At 40.3% G+C, this 13331-nt stretch overlaps 2 pseudogenes; both read right to left on the bottom strand.

Moving 5' to 3' along the window:
• Positions 1 to 839: 839 nt before the first annotated feature.
• Positions 840 to 1361, bottom strand: LOC127199026 (28S ribosomal protein S26, mitochondrial-like; annotated as a pseudogene).
• A 7001-nt stretch (positions 1362 to 8362) lies between these two features.
• Positions 8363 to 9086, bottom strand: LOC127199025 (40S ribosomal protein S6-like; annotated as a pseudogene).
• Positions 9087 to 13331: the final 4245 nt, after the last annotated feature.

The following is a 13331-nucleotide window of genomic DNA, read 5'->3' as shown; positions in this document are numbered from 1 at the left end:
AGCTAAATTCAAGTTGAAAGTTTCTCAAGAAAAATGAAAACACACACCGTGAATGTGTAACTTATGAAATCTGGAGAAACTTCATAGACTGTTCAGTGGTTGCGTTTTGATGTTTAATGGAATTTTGGGGTTTTGAAAAATATTAACATCAGAGATCCGCAAAGGGCTATTGAGACTTCTTTGTGTACTTTTTATATTCTTTCATTAACATAAAATTATTTCGAATTTAAAACACTAACTAAACATTTTTGTTTTGAAAACATGAATACAGAATGTCTCCTGATAGAACACTGGGATGTATTCTGAAGGAGTTCCATACGCTATAGTTTATTCTATAGACACGTCTTGTCAGTCAGGCATGGTACCTGTTATCCCAGCATCAGAGACAGAAGACCTGCCCTGCCATGAGTTTAAGGACAGCCTACACTACACCAAGAAACAAATCAGGCCTAAAAATGAAAACTCTCAAAACATAAATAAAAAAACAAATATGACTTTTTTCTTTTTATTGCGGGGGGGGGGGTGTGTGGCACTCCAATACTTCATTTATAAAATCTGGAAACATTTGGCTCAAGGTACTCCATCAGACTCAGGAGACAGCTTAGTTTCTAAAAGAGACACAGTCGAGTCTGATCCTTCTTGGGACAGGAACTTCCCTCAGTTTGTATGTGGTGTCAGAGCAGGGCACTGTGTTTGGGAGTTTCTGGTGAGTGCAGACCCTAGCATGAATGGGGGCTGTTCTGGAAAAGGCTGGGCCATCCTCCTAGGATGTCTCCATTCATCTCTAATACATGTGGTCCCTAGCACTGTCTGTACTGGGACCCCCAGAGCCTCTGTGCTCAGTTCCTGACCACCTGCCCTTCTTTGGTGACAGCCCAGTTATAACTCTTAGGAGAGTCCAATGCTTCTTCTATCTGTGCCTCCAGGTTCTCCGGAGTGATGAAGTTCTTCGCCTTCTCCTGCAGTTGGAGCACTTCTTGTTCTTTCAGTTGCACCGGAGCCTGCTCCTCCTGGCCTTTCTGGGCCTGCTCCTCAGCCTGTCGCAGCTCCTGGGCCTGTGCTTCTAGCTGCAACCTAGCTATCTGAAGCTCCTGCGGCCGCCAGTTCTCCTCCTGCTTCCAGCCCATCAGCTCCCGGTGCTCCGAGGCGGCCTTCTAGATCGTCTTTCTCACCTCCAATGTGAACTCCAGCCTGAGAGCGCTCACAGTCTCCCGGTTCTGCTGGTAGCGCTTCGTCAACATGAAGAGTTCCAGAGGATCTACCTTGGACTTGGCAGGAGGATCGTGGCGGGTCTGAGCAGCATGGTTGGGGGCTGGCCCCGCAGCCGCAGCCGCACGGCCAGGCAGCTCAGGGAGCGCCATGACTTTTTTCTAATCCACTTTAAAGTCAATGTTTTGTCCATTTGATTTTCCAATCACTCATTTCCCAAACAATAAATGCTTGTATAAGGAAATAAAATTACGAGGAGGGAACTTTCCACCTATATAGACTGTTCACAGGTTTATGAAATGTAGCTAAACTTGTAAAGCCTAATGAACATAATAGCCATCCCTCTCACACAAATATTTTTCCATTATTTTGACAGTTTAAGGGAAACAGCATTGAGATTAGGACTACCACAGACCACTTCAAAAGCAGACATTTTTATTGACTGGGTTGGTGCCCTTTCGATACCAAAGTGATGAGCAATCATGGTGGACATTCTTAATAAGCTAGTTTGCATATTTATGAAGACCCTGTAGGTTCATAAAGTGATATAGGGCAGTAAAAGTTTATGAAGATCACTAGAAATGTCAGAATAGTATTCTAAAGATACAATAAAACTTCATAATTCCAGTTTTAGTCCCAAACCATCTAAAATAAAAAACCAACCTTCTTTTATTAGCTCTATCTCGTAATTAAATCAAATTTGCTAATATAGTTTCCATTTACCTAGCATTTAGTTGACTATATTGAAGCCTTGCCATGGCCTTAGTACAGGCAATAAATTTAAAGGATTTAGGCTTAATTTCATGAAAATTGTCTTCTACCCTCTTTGGCTGTAAGTATAAAAGTTGATAGATAGTCAGACAGAGAAAAAAATAAAGTGTGGTAGCTAAGATAATAAACAATGCCCCACACTAATAAATCTTCAAGAGCACTGTCACTAAATCTAAAATATTACACTCTCATACTGCTGTTTGGGACCAGTTAATGAATGCTATTCTATTGTTTTATGATGATAATTTATCAGCTTAGAATTTATATCTACAGTGATGACTATTACTGTTTGACCCAGAATTGTAGTTAATCTTTTATGCATACTTTTAACTAAAAGCAACCGATATAATAATAAAAGCCTTTGAAAGCAAGACTCTTGTTAATGACTTTCGGTTTCTGGTTTTATTCCTCTAGATGCTTTCATTTCCGGTAGTGACCTCAACCATTTTTCCACATTGCTGAGTCTATTGAGAAAGTATGGATCCTTTCTTGATGCTAGGAAAGGGTACACAAGATTGGAAAAGATAAGTACTAAAGACAACACTACTGGGCTGGAGCAATATCCCAGTGGTTAAGAGCACTTACTGCCCTTGCAGAGGGTCCAAGTTTGGCTCCCAGCACCCACGTGGCAGCTTACAACCATCTGTAACTTCAGCTGTAGTTACTGACACCTTCTTCTGGGCTCCACAGGCACCAGGCACATATTTAGTACATTTATATATATATGTGTGTGTGTGTGTGTGTGTGTGTGTGTGTGTGTGTGTGTGTGTGTATTCAGGCAAACACAAGCAATGCTATAATCTCAACCACTGCAGCATTTGTGGTTATTAAAATAATTTCTCATAAAAGATAAAGAACAACATTACCAAGAATGACTTATTTCCCCTAAGAAGACTCACAAGCAAGTGTGAAAGTTGCCTTAAAGAAATTCATAATGGAATGATTATCTCTGCCTAGAAAATCTTATAGGATCAGCTGCTAAGGATTTTTTCCCCAAGATTTCTATGTGCAGCCAGCAAAAGCTATTCTTGCTTATGATCCAAACTGTCATAAGCAATACCATTTTACAGAGTAACTAAAACCCAAGAAGAAGAAAAAAAGCAGGTCCTAACCCAGTCAGAGGTATGTTTGATACTAGAGTTTATGCTTCTTGTTTTGGGGACAAATTTAAGTGGTTTTTGAGAGGGCTCAGGTGATAATTCCTATTAGATGCTCCTCTTTCTTTAGCAAATGTGCTTGCTGTCTAGCCCAACTGCCCTTCCTCTGTCTCAGCTACACAGACCTCTGTAATTCATTTAATTTCTTGCTGAGAACAGATTTTACTTTTCTTCAATCATTTAAAAATAAAGAAAACCAATAACACTTTGATTTATAAAAATAGCACTTCCTATTTAAATTCTATTTAAAACAATTAGGCTCTTCAACTTCATTAAATCCTTTTTCAAATAATTACTGCAATGCCTTTACAACTCCATAGATTCAGGCTCACCACCTACACATCCCAGACAGAGAAGCCAAAGCCTGCAGAAGCTGATCTCACAGAATAACTCGTTGAGAAGTGATTTAAAACAAAACCCTAGTTTACAGTTGTCTTCTTCATTTACTGAGCTGGCTCAGAAAAACTCAGCTTCCAAACATACAGTTAAATAAAGTTTATTCTAATTTAAACGGAGTGCCTGTAAAATAAGGCTATCCACAGCAAGCATCATTTATCTCCCCTTTAAACTTCAGTTTGAAAACCCCACTGGGCATTATTTGTTAACAACTGCATTTTACTCTTAAATTTATCTTTAAATAATTCAAAGTAGGGAATCTTTTAAAAGACACCTCTTTAATGGCTTTAATTGATTCCAAAGCCAATTATGCCTATTTTTAGTCTCGCGCAGAGCCAGATACTTAATAATCACCCTTTTGTGCAACTGAACGATTTGCATGAATCCTCTCTGACTTTTTCGAGACTGGTAGGTATAATCCATGAAGGAAGTTTGGACATGTCGCCTCAGGGGACCTCACATCATGTCTTCAGGAACCATATAGAAATACCAACAAAGTTGTTTTTACTAAGAAATTTCCCAGAGATGGTGACAGGCAAATGACTCTCTCCAGCAAAGTTGTGATGATGGGACAATTTTCCAACTGAGGAAAATAAAATCTGCCATGGGAAGGGTAGCTTATCTCTCATTCCCTATAAATATAAACAACAGATTATCGGTAACTTTAAGGAAATCTCGTATCTAGAGACTATTTAACCAATCAATAAATTAAATTAAAATTTTAAAGTATATTCAAATTGTAAACTTTTAATACTAAAAGGAAAATAGTTAACAGATACAATGGAAAAGAGTCAGTAGCTTTCAAGTCTCTTTTAATGTGTAAGAAAAGAAAATGAAGATTGTAAGTAATCAACACACACACACATTTTAAAATACCTAGAAATTTTTGTCTAATTTTTGGTAAAGTGTCATAAACACAATGCTGAAAGCAGTAGAGACAATTCATTTAAAAGGAACATGCAAACAGATAACAAGGAGGTAAAGGTCTACATGGCAAGTAGACCTGATCATTGGCCTCCTGGGACTCCATCCTACTTGTAGAAGACACTGAGGTCACTGACTCATCCCAAACCCAACTCTTTTCTCCAGAGCCATCATCTGGCTGGATGAAGCACCATCACAGCTTGATCAAGGAGAAAAAAAAATTCAGATCACTGAATGCAACTTCTGCTTTCCATTCTTGCTACATCAAATGGGAAAGTCGGCATCATAAGTATAGAAGTCATTTTCTAGGTGTAAGAGAGAAACCAAAGATAATGTAAAGACCCTGGTCTTCAGTCAATGAACCATCAAGAGAATGTCAACACCAAGCTCATAACCTCCAGGATCGCTATGTATGGAAAACAAATGCTGCTTGTTTTAGCCACTTAATGATCCACCTTAAAAAAAAAAAAAAAAAAAATGAATGCAATGTTGCTGGGAGAGTTGCTTATGGTTATTTGCACCAACACTTACTTTTGTAAGAGTTAAAAAGTGGAAGGAACTAATACCTAATAACAGAGATATTTACGAAAGAATGGTGCATAAGAATGAACCTTAAGTTATCAATCTGTAGATCTTATATGCTGCATATTTTATTATATTCATGGCACAGGTTGTTTTTATAGCTTTCCTTACATTCATGCTGCATCATTACAATTTGCTCTTCCTCTCAGCAAAGACATGAGTCTATTTCTCTGTTCCTGGACTTTAAGTTCAGTAATAGGGCTTTCCTTAGACAAAGGAGTGTATTGAGCATAACAAAAGTAGCGGTAAAACGAGTTCTACAAATTTTCTGGTCCTCTCTGAGTATAAATAGGCTAGCCTGTCACGCCTGTGGTTTGTGGAATAGAGCTAACTCATCCCAGTTTGACTGATCTGTCAACTTGAGATCTCCTCCAAGATCAGAAGAGTTGCCCACAGTTGGTGGCCCTCGGTTAACACAAGACCTAAGGTTGTTTCTGCTTTCCCCTCTGAGACAAAAATCTTTGTATATTGGTAGCATGCACAGGATGCAGAAATGAAGAACTAAGGAACATGAATGAAAATAATAGGGCAGAACTAGGAAAGAAGACATTAGGATGACCAATCAGTTGTCTGGAGCATGAACAATGGGAGGCATGTTTGTATACTCCAGAAAGGGAGAGGGCAAGTGTGGAATAAACTCAGCAAGAAGAGGCAAGACAAAGTAAGCGCCAAATGGGCACTTAGCTGAAAAGAAGAAAGTGGGTGGGACAGTATATGTGTTTAAAATTGAAAGACAAGAAGGAAAGAACTGTTACCTGACCATCTCTTGCTTGTAAGGCCCAATGCATCAGCATTTTCTGCTGAGAATGAGGAAAGTGAGGTGAAGACAAAACAAATATATATATATTTTTGCAGACAATATGGCAGCAGCATGTCTGGGGAAGCTAAATTGTAATTTTGACCATATATATATATATATATATATATATATATATATATATATATATATATAATCTGAAAGATAGAATTCTCTAAGAGGAAGATAAGTGTGGATAGCCAAAATGGATTCTGCACTGTGATGAAATTGTTGCCATCTGTATCACATGAGAGGCTATGCTTGGGAAGAATTTTAGAAGTGATTTGAAGTGACAGCACAGAGAATCATACAAAAATAGTACCTTCATTGCTATCGTGACGATTGGTATTTCTGAAAAGCTTCATTCCTTTTTAATGTATTTAGGGTTCAGCCTGGATTTATTCAGACATGGAATAACAAAGTAAAGTATAAACCAAAAATGCCTAGATGAGAAAAAATATCATTATACATTCAATTTACAATCATAACTCTAATTAGACTGTCAGAACATTCCATTTCTTCATATGGATTATTTTCTTAATTCTATTTTCACTACTGTAATAGTTTCAACCCCAAACTGCATTAAAGGATTCTATAGTTGCAAATTCTTTAGTATCACTTTGGGAACAAAATAACCAAAAGGATGGATTTAACTACAAATACATACATAAATGATAACGATATTTTGGGTCAAAATTACAATTCAGCTTCCCCAGACATGCTGCTGCCATATTGTCTGCAAAAATACACAAGTTTTCATTTTGTTTTTTAGCAAAACTAATGGAAATTATTTAAGGACTATTTTAACGTTGGCAATCATGAAATCCAAAAGTCTTAAGTTTTACAGAAATGAAGTTGAAAGTGACTGACCTCTGCTGAAGTTCTCTTTGACTTCACCAGGGAACGCATGACTCAAGTCAACAAGAATAATTCATGTGTGATCCTTTAATGGATGTATTCTCAGAGAATGGTACTTTTATGTTGACAAATGGATTTCTTTCTAGAGATTTCTAATCTCTCAGTTTCTCCAACTGCCCCACTAAGCTCTCATTCCTGTACATACTATGTACTACAAGTCATTTCAGGAAGTTTACAAAGTGCTCCATGTCCATCCCAAGCCCTTTGGTGAGTTTCTTCTAGATTTGGGTTCAACAGTTTTAAGACATCAACAAATCCTATGCCAGATCAGCTACAAAACTTTTTGTCTCTTTCAATGCTGTTTCAGCCTAACTGAGAGTGACAGCTGTGTGTCATGGCACTGAAACTGTAATTTCACCTGAGAATCGAAGGTACAATCAACACCTGGTCAAAATGAAGAAATTAAAGAGAAAATGATGAAAACTGGGACCAGCCATCTAGGTTAAAGACTACTTAAAGAGGAGGCAGATCAAGAGAAGCACTCATACCTTAGGCAAAACCACAATCCTGTCCCCAACTATCCATCCCTTTACCCTACATCTAGAAAACAGTGGCCAGGTGCTTCAGAGGACACTGGAAGAGCCTAGATGTGTGGTTTTCACTCTCTCATCAAATTGCTGAGTAAAGCTGTGCTCACTCCCACCTGGACAGTCTAGAGACTCAGAGATATCTAGAAGACTATTCATTAGAACTGGCTTACACTCCCAAAAGTTATCAGAGGGAGTGGACACGTGTATGGACCAGTGTGAGGTTAGCACCTGTTGGAATCAGTAACCAAGACAAAAAACAGAAGACTGAAGATGGAGTTCACAAGGCAAGATGATGTCCCAAGTACCCACTGAAACTGACCAGTGTTCCTTCTTTCTCCCAGTGATGAGAATAGGAAATAGAAACTGGTCAGGTAGAGCTGGAACCACAAAAACAGCAGTTTGGAGAATGACCTTGCTGGAGCCTAGGAATGCTAGAGTGTACATGTCGGTAGATGAGAGAGTTCTGATTTCTGGTCCTTCGCTATCTCTTACCCTTTTTCTGGAAGTTACCTATACAACAGGCTCAGAAGGAAGCTCAAGAGCAATCTTACCAGGGTTCCAAGGAAGAACTCCAGGGAAGCCAAGCTGTTAAATCTCAGATGCCAGAGAAGAAAGATGAAGAGGGAAAGAAGCCATGGCGGTCATCAAGCAACCTCATGGCAGACAAGCAGCAGCGTGGCAAGCGAGTGGAGTTTCAGAGAAATAGTGAAGAAGCTCAGAGTGTCTAGAAAAGCATATTTAGGAAAGGCAAAAAGAAGAAAAACACTACATGGCTATGCTCCACTAACAACTGCATGGAGGGTAAGGAAGTTTTTTTTTTTAAAGCTGCATGACTATATTGCATAAGCAGCTGCATGGAGGGCAGGGATCCTGACAAAGAAAGTGCATCGTCTCTTTAAAGGAATAATTATTTCTCCCATCTCATTGTAGTGGTTTAAGGTGAACCAGCTTCCCTCAGGTCTGGTCTCTCAACCAGGGGACTCATCAACCCAACTGGATTAGGATTTTTGTTTTTCAATGTCTGATCATTTCTTTGTTGTTCATACACTTTTTTTTTTTTACTAGATTTAGATTTAGAATTAGGAGCTTTCATTAGGAGAGCCTATGTCTCTTATAGTCTGTTTCTGGTATTTTTCTTTTGCTTCGTTCATTCTCCTGACCCAAAGTTTAGCATCTTCTGCAGCCTTCTCCTTGTCCTTCTTAGGCATCTTTTTCATTACAGCAACATGTCAGTGCTTGTGTTGCATGGCATGTGAAGTAACAGACACTAAATCTTGGGTGCTTTGGTCCTCGGTTTCTTACCTTCTCTGTTTAAGAGCTTTCTGACAACATACTGGCAGAAATCCTCTTCTCTAGAGAGACTAAAAAGCTTTTCAATTCTGCTAGCTCCTTTGGGTCCCAGCCCACTGAAATGCAGTGGTATTTGTCAGTCCAGGAATATCTTTCTCTCCATTTTTTTTACAATAACCAATTTGAGAGCCCTCAGATTGGCATCCTCGGTGCATCCTCAAACAGACTTGCATGTCCTCTCTCCTGTTCGCCTTGGTCTATATCAGGAATGCCAGTACTTAATAGCACGCATGTTCTGCCAGGGCTCAAGATATCTTTCTCTGTGGGAAAACCTTGGCTGTCCTTGCCACCACTGCCTCAGACCATACATCCCTTCCGTTCTTCGTCCAGAGCACCAGCAGCTGCTTCTGAGGCCAGGTGCTTCTCATAGAAAGTGTGATGACGCTTGCGTTCACCATCTACTTCAGTGAGCTTCTGACTGGTGGAGGCTGGGAAGAGGGTACTCAGCTTCATCTTGACATGGCTGACCACATAGGAGGTACAAGAAAAGGATAAAAACAAACAAACACCTCAACTAGATTAACTCTTAGGAGAGAGAGGACCCTCTCTACCGACAGGTAAACAGGTACATTTCTTTACCTATTCCCACGAAGAAATAACTTTCCTTAAAAGGATTCAACACAGCCTTGGCTTTGATGCTACTTTAAGATTTCCCCTCTGAGGAAATAGTCTTAAAGTAATTTAGAACACGGGCTGAAATTGGTGGGTGGACGTAATCCATTTTCATCATGAAGATCCAAAGATCTAGCCCCAAAGCTGGAAGGGAGTAGTGTGGAGACTAGCTTCATGTCCTCCTGTACAGCTTCCAGGAAGTGGCTCATTTAGAAAGACTTAGGACACCACAGCTCCCTCCTGCCTCCCTAGATAGAAGACCAAAGACAAACTTGGAACTGCTGCTTTTGGGGTCCCTGTGCTGGAGCTACCTGTTCAGTTTCCATCTCTTAGTTTTAGCCTCTAGACTGAGCCTGGCCAATCTACCTTGGCCAGCCCACAACAGGACACAAGCAGGAACTTCCTTACACCTCCAACTGCCTTGGCTCTCCTCTCTCTTGTCTTTTTTTACCCAGTCAAACCCACCAAGGATGGGTGAGCTGGGGGTGGGGCATGGGGGGTTGAAAACAGAACAGAAAGATGACAGTGCCTCCCACTGCAAGCGATGCAAGGAAACATGACAAATCAGCTTAATTGATGACTATTTTTTTTAGGTCTTCTCTTTGAAGACCTGTCTGTCCTAGAACTCAATCTGTAAACAGGCTGGCCTCACTCAGAGGCCTTAGCACCGATATCAAAGGCATGTGCTGCCACGGCCACTGCCACCACCACCACCATACCCAATGACAATTTTTTTCATTAATTAATTTATTTATTCACTATGCATCCCAATCACAGCCCTCCCTCCTCTCCTCCCAGTCCCACCCTCACACCCTCTCCCTCCATCCCCCATGGAAGCCGGCCTGGCACAAATTTCTAAACTTTACTTAAGTGTAAACAGAAAAGTCCACTGAACATGCCCATGTTTTTATCCCATGGCTGAAGAAATGCATTTTTCAAGGAATTGAAATTTCAGGAGTTCCAAAGAGAGAAAATAAAAGCTCATTTTAATCACATCTCTCAAATCATTTGTTCAATCACTGTTATGAAGTCATGAGACTCTAACAGTATTTTAAGGCTGACATCTTGACATGCGTCCATAATATGACCAGGGGGTAAGGTTTTTTAACTAAAAAAAAATTTTTTTCCAGCTGAATTTAGGCAAAATGTTCACCTTCCACTTCAGCCTCGAGTGGCTTATAGTCCTCTCACCTTCCTTCAGGGTCACATAATTCCTTCCTTGCCTCGTAGATCAGGGGAACTTGACTTTGAAGTGTGGGAGGAAGGCCTCCACACTACAGTAACAGAGGCAGAATCTTTTTGGATTCAAGCAATTCAGTCAAAATCCTGACACCAGCATGTGCTGGCCTTGTTGAAATGGAGAGAAGGAGGAGACTGAGTTAACCCAGGCTTTCTCTCTCACCTCAGGTGGGCTTTAGCTCTGGAGTAAGGGAGCCTGAAGCTCAAAGTCACAAAACATTTCCACTGAGTTCAGTGGCTCTGGAGTCTTGTCTGCATATCTAAAGAATAAGATGTACAGACTACTCAGGGTGAGTTCCAGAAGGAAGTTTATTAAGGGAAAGAATGCAGTGCCCCTGCCCCACCACCAGCCCTTCTGTGCCCCAGGCCCCTCTCCACCTCCTCCTCCACACCCCTGTACAGCAGGGAAGCAGGGATGGGCCCAAGGAAATGGGGTACAATGGAATTGCCAGTCTTACCATTTTTTACAAGGCTGATGGTGGAAATATCCTAACATACGTTCCTTAAGAGAAGAAAGAAAAAGAGGCAGACCTGCCTTTCAGCATCCCTGGCAGATGGACAGGGCAGAACCAATGTCATTTTGGCTTAAGAACTGGCATCCTTGGCCTCCAGGAAAGACAGACAGACATGTTGTTAGGGCCCAGTACATGCCTGGCTTTTAGTCAGGAAAAATTGCTTGTCTTTCGGGGTTCCTACCCTAACACTGCCTGAATAGCTTCTATCTCATATTGTTATAATAAATAACATGAGCAATTATATAATATTTCTGGAACTCAGAAAGATTCAGAGTGTAAGATACATAAAGGTCTATTTTACCAGGTAACTTAAAAGTTAAATAAGATTCTTTACTTAGTTCAAGGCACCTAATGCAGAGTGGTCGCCTGGTGAATGTTAGCTCCCTTCCCCCCTTTGATTTTCTTATTGCAACATTCATCAGATGAGGAAGTAAAGTTGTATAAATAACCTTTCACTGCCTATACAGCTGGCTTTTCTTTTAGATGTTTTGAAGCCTTCAACAAAATTACATTAAGCGAAAATTCTACCTAATTACAAATAATAACCAAAAATTGAGTTGGCCTCAATTAAAACAATTTCATCCAAGACTCTTCAAAACGTTAAAGTTAAAATATGTGGCAACAGTATAATTAAAAAGTCAAAAGTCTTATAATTGCCTTGTTTTGCAGTGAGTAAAGGTAAGCCCATGAAATTTTTTAATTCTCTCCAAAAATGCTGTGTTTACCTTTTACTTGGCCTCATCAATTTTTATTTGCTTTTTATTGTCATGCTATGGTTCTTTTCAATGACTATTTCAATAACCACTGTTTTGGGGTGATTAAGCTTTTGTCTTTGAATGAGTAGTTTTAATGGCTGACTTTTCATCTTCTGATTGGCATTGACAACTCACCAAATGAACAGTTGCAATACTTTGTGGATAGAACAAATTCAAATGATGTCACATGTACACTGGCAGGACCAGGAAGGAAAGACCTAGAACATCTCAGAAGAGGTAAAGGCAAGCAGTTAACAGGTACAGCCCTTCGGCCTATGTATAAACCCCTCAATCTTACCCTATTGGATGACTACATACCTCTAATTAGAGACCACCAATAAGGCAGAACCCACTTTGATCATGGTAGATTTAATTAAATCTAACTAGATTTTCAGAAAAGAGTAATGTTTATACTGTGTTTCCTTATATTGGAGTGAAATCAACTGGTTCATTAGCAGAGTCCCTTCCGATCTCTGCTGCCTGAGATGTATAGAGAGAGAGCCATTGATGCTCGCCTACTCAGAGGTGAGATTTCAAAGGTACCTCTGTGTGTGTGTGTGTGTGTGTGTGTGTGTGTGTGTGTGTGTGTGTGTGTGTGTATGTAAGTGGAGAGAAGTGATGAGAACATTGTATCCATGGGGAGGTCAGAGGACAACTTTGGAGAACTAGTTCTCTCCTTGTGCTGTGGTTTCAGGGATCAAGCTCAGATCCTTACACTTGTGTAGCAATGACTTTTACTCACTAAGCAACCTGGATCAGGAACTTTATATTGTTGTGCTAAAACACCATGACTACCAAGACAACATGCAGAAGAGAATTTATCAGAGCTTCCGGTTCCAGAGGGGCAGAAGCACATCGTAGAAGGGAGGTATGGCGACTAGCAGCAGGGCTGCTGGCAGGAACAGGAAGTACATCTTGAACTGCAAGTCGGAAGCAGAGAGAACAAATATTAAGTGGCTGGAGGATTTAAATCTCCAAGTCCACCCTGGTGTTATATTTCTTATAGTAAGGCCATGCTTCCTAAAACTCTCCAAACAGCACCACCGGCTGTGGACCAGGTGTTTAAATGCCTGAGACTATGGAAGACACATCTCCTGTAAACCTCCACAGCGCCTCACCAGTCTCAGCAAAGAGGATTTGATTTTTTTTTCCACTAGACATATCAAAGTTTTCTATTTGCTTTGGCTCTAACCACTCAAGAGGAATGGTGACAGGCAGCTTTCTTCAGAAATGCTTCTCAACATCTGTGTGAGGAAACAGCTAACCTGATGCACACACTAGGATGGGTGTACAGGTGTGGCTAAGCATGTGATACTTACAAATCTCTCTGAGCATGGGCCACAGGGACAGTCCTACTTAGAGAGGTTGGTTATGAGCTGTGAGTCCATTGAAGTTGCTCAGCGACTTCATTTTAAGGAGTGTCCCTGGAGCTGTCGAAGACGAAAAATATTCTGCAATAGTTATTACTGCGCACCAAGAACAGCTTTTACTATCATTACAATGTACAAAGTTACACGTAAGAACAAGAAATGGTGTGCTTTCACTGTGCTCTGAAGCCCTGCACTGTCTATACTGTC

Source organism: Acomys russatus, chromosome 15 (assembly GCF_903995435.1).
Source record: "Acomys russatus chromosome 15, mAcoRus1.1, whole genome shotgun sequence".
In the NCBI taxonomy this organism is placed as follows: Eukaryota; Metazoa; Chordata; class Mammalia; order Rodentia; family Muridae; genus Acomys; species Acomys russatus.
This window is presented reverse-complemented; position numbering and strand designations above follow the sequence as displayed.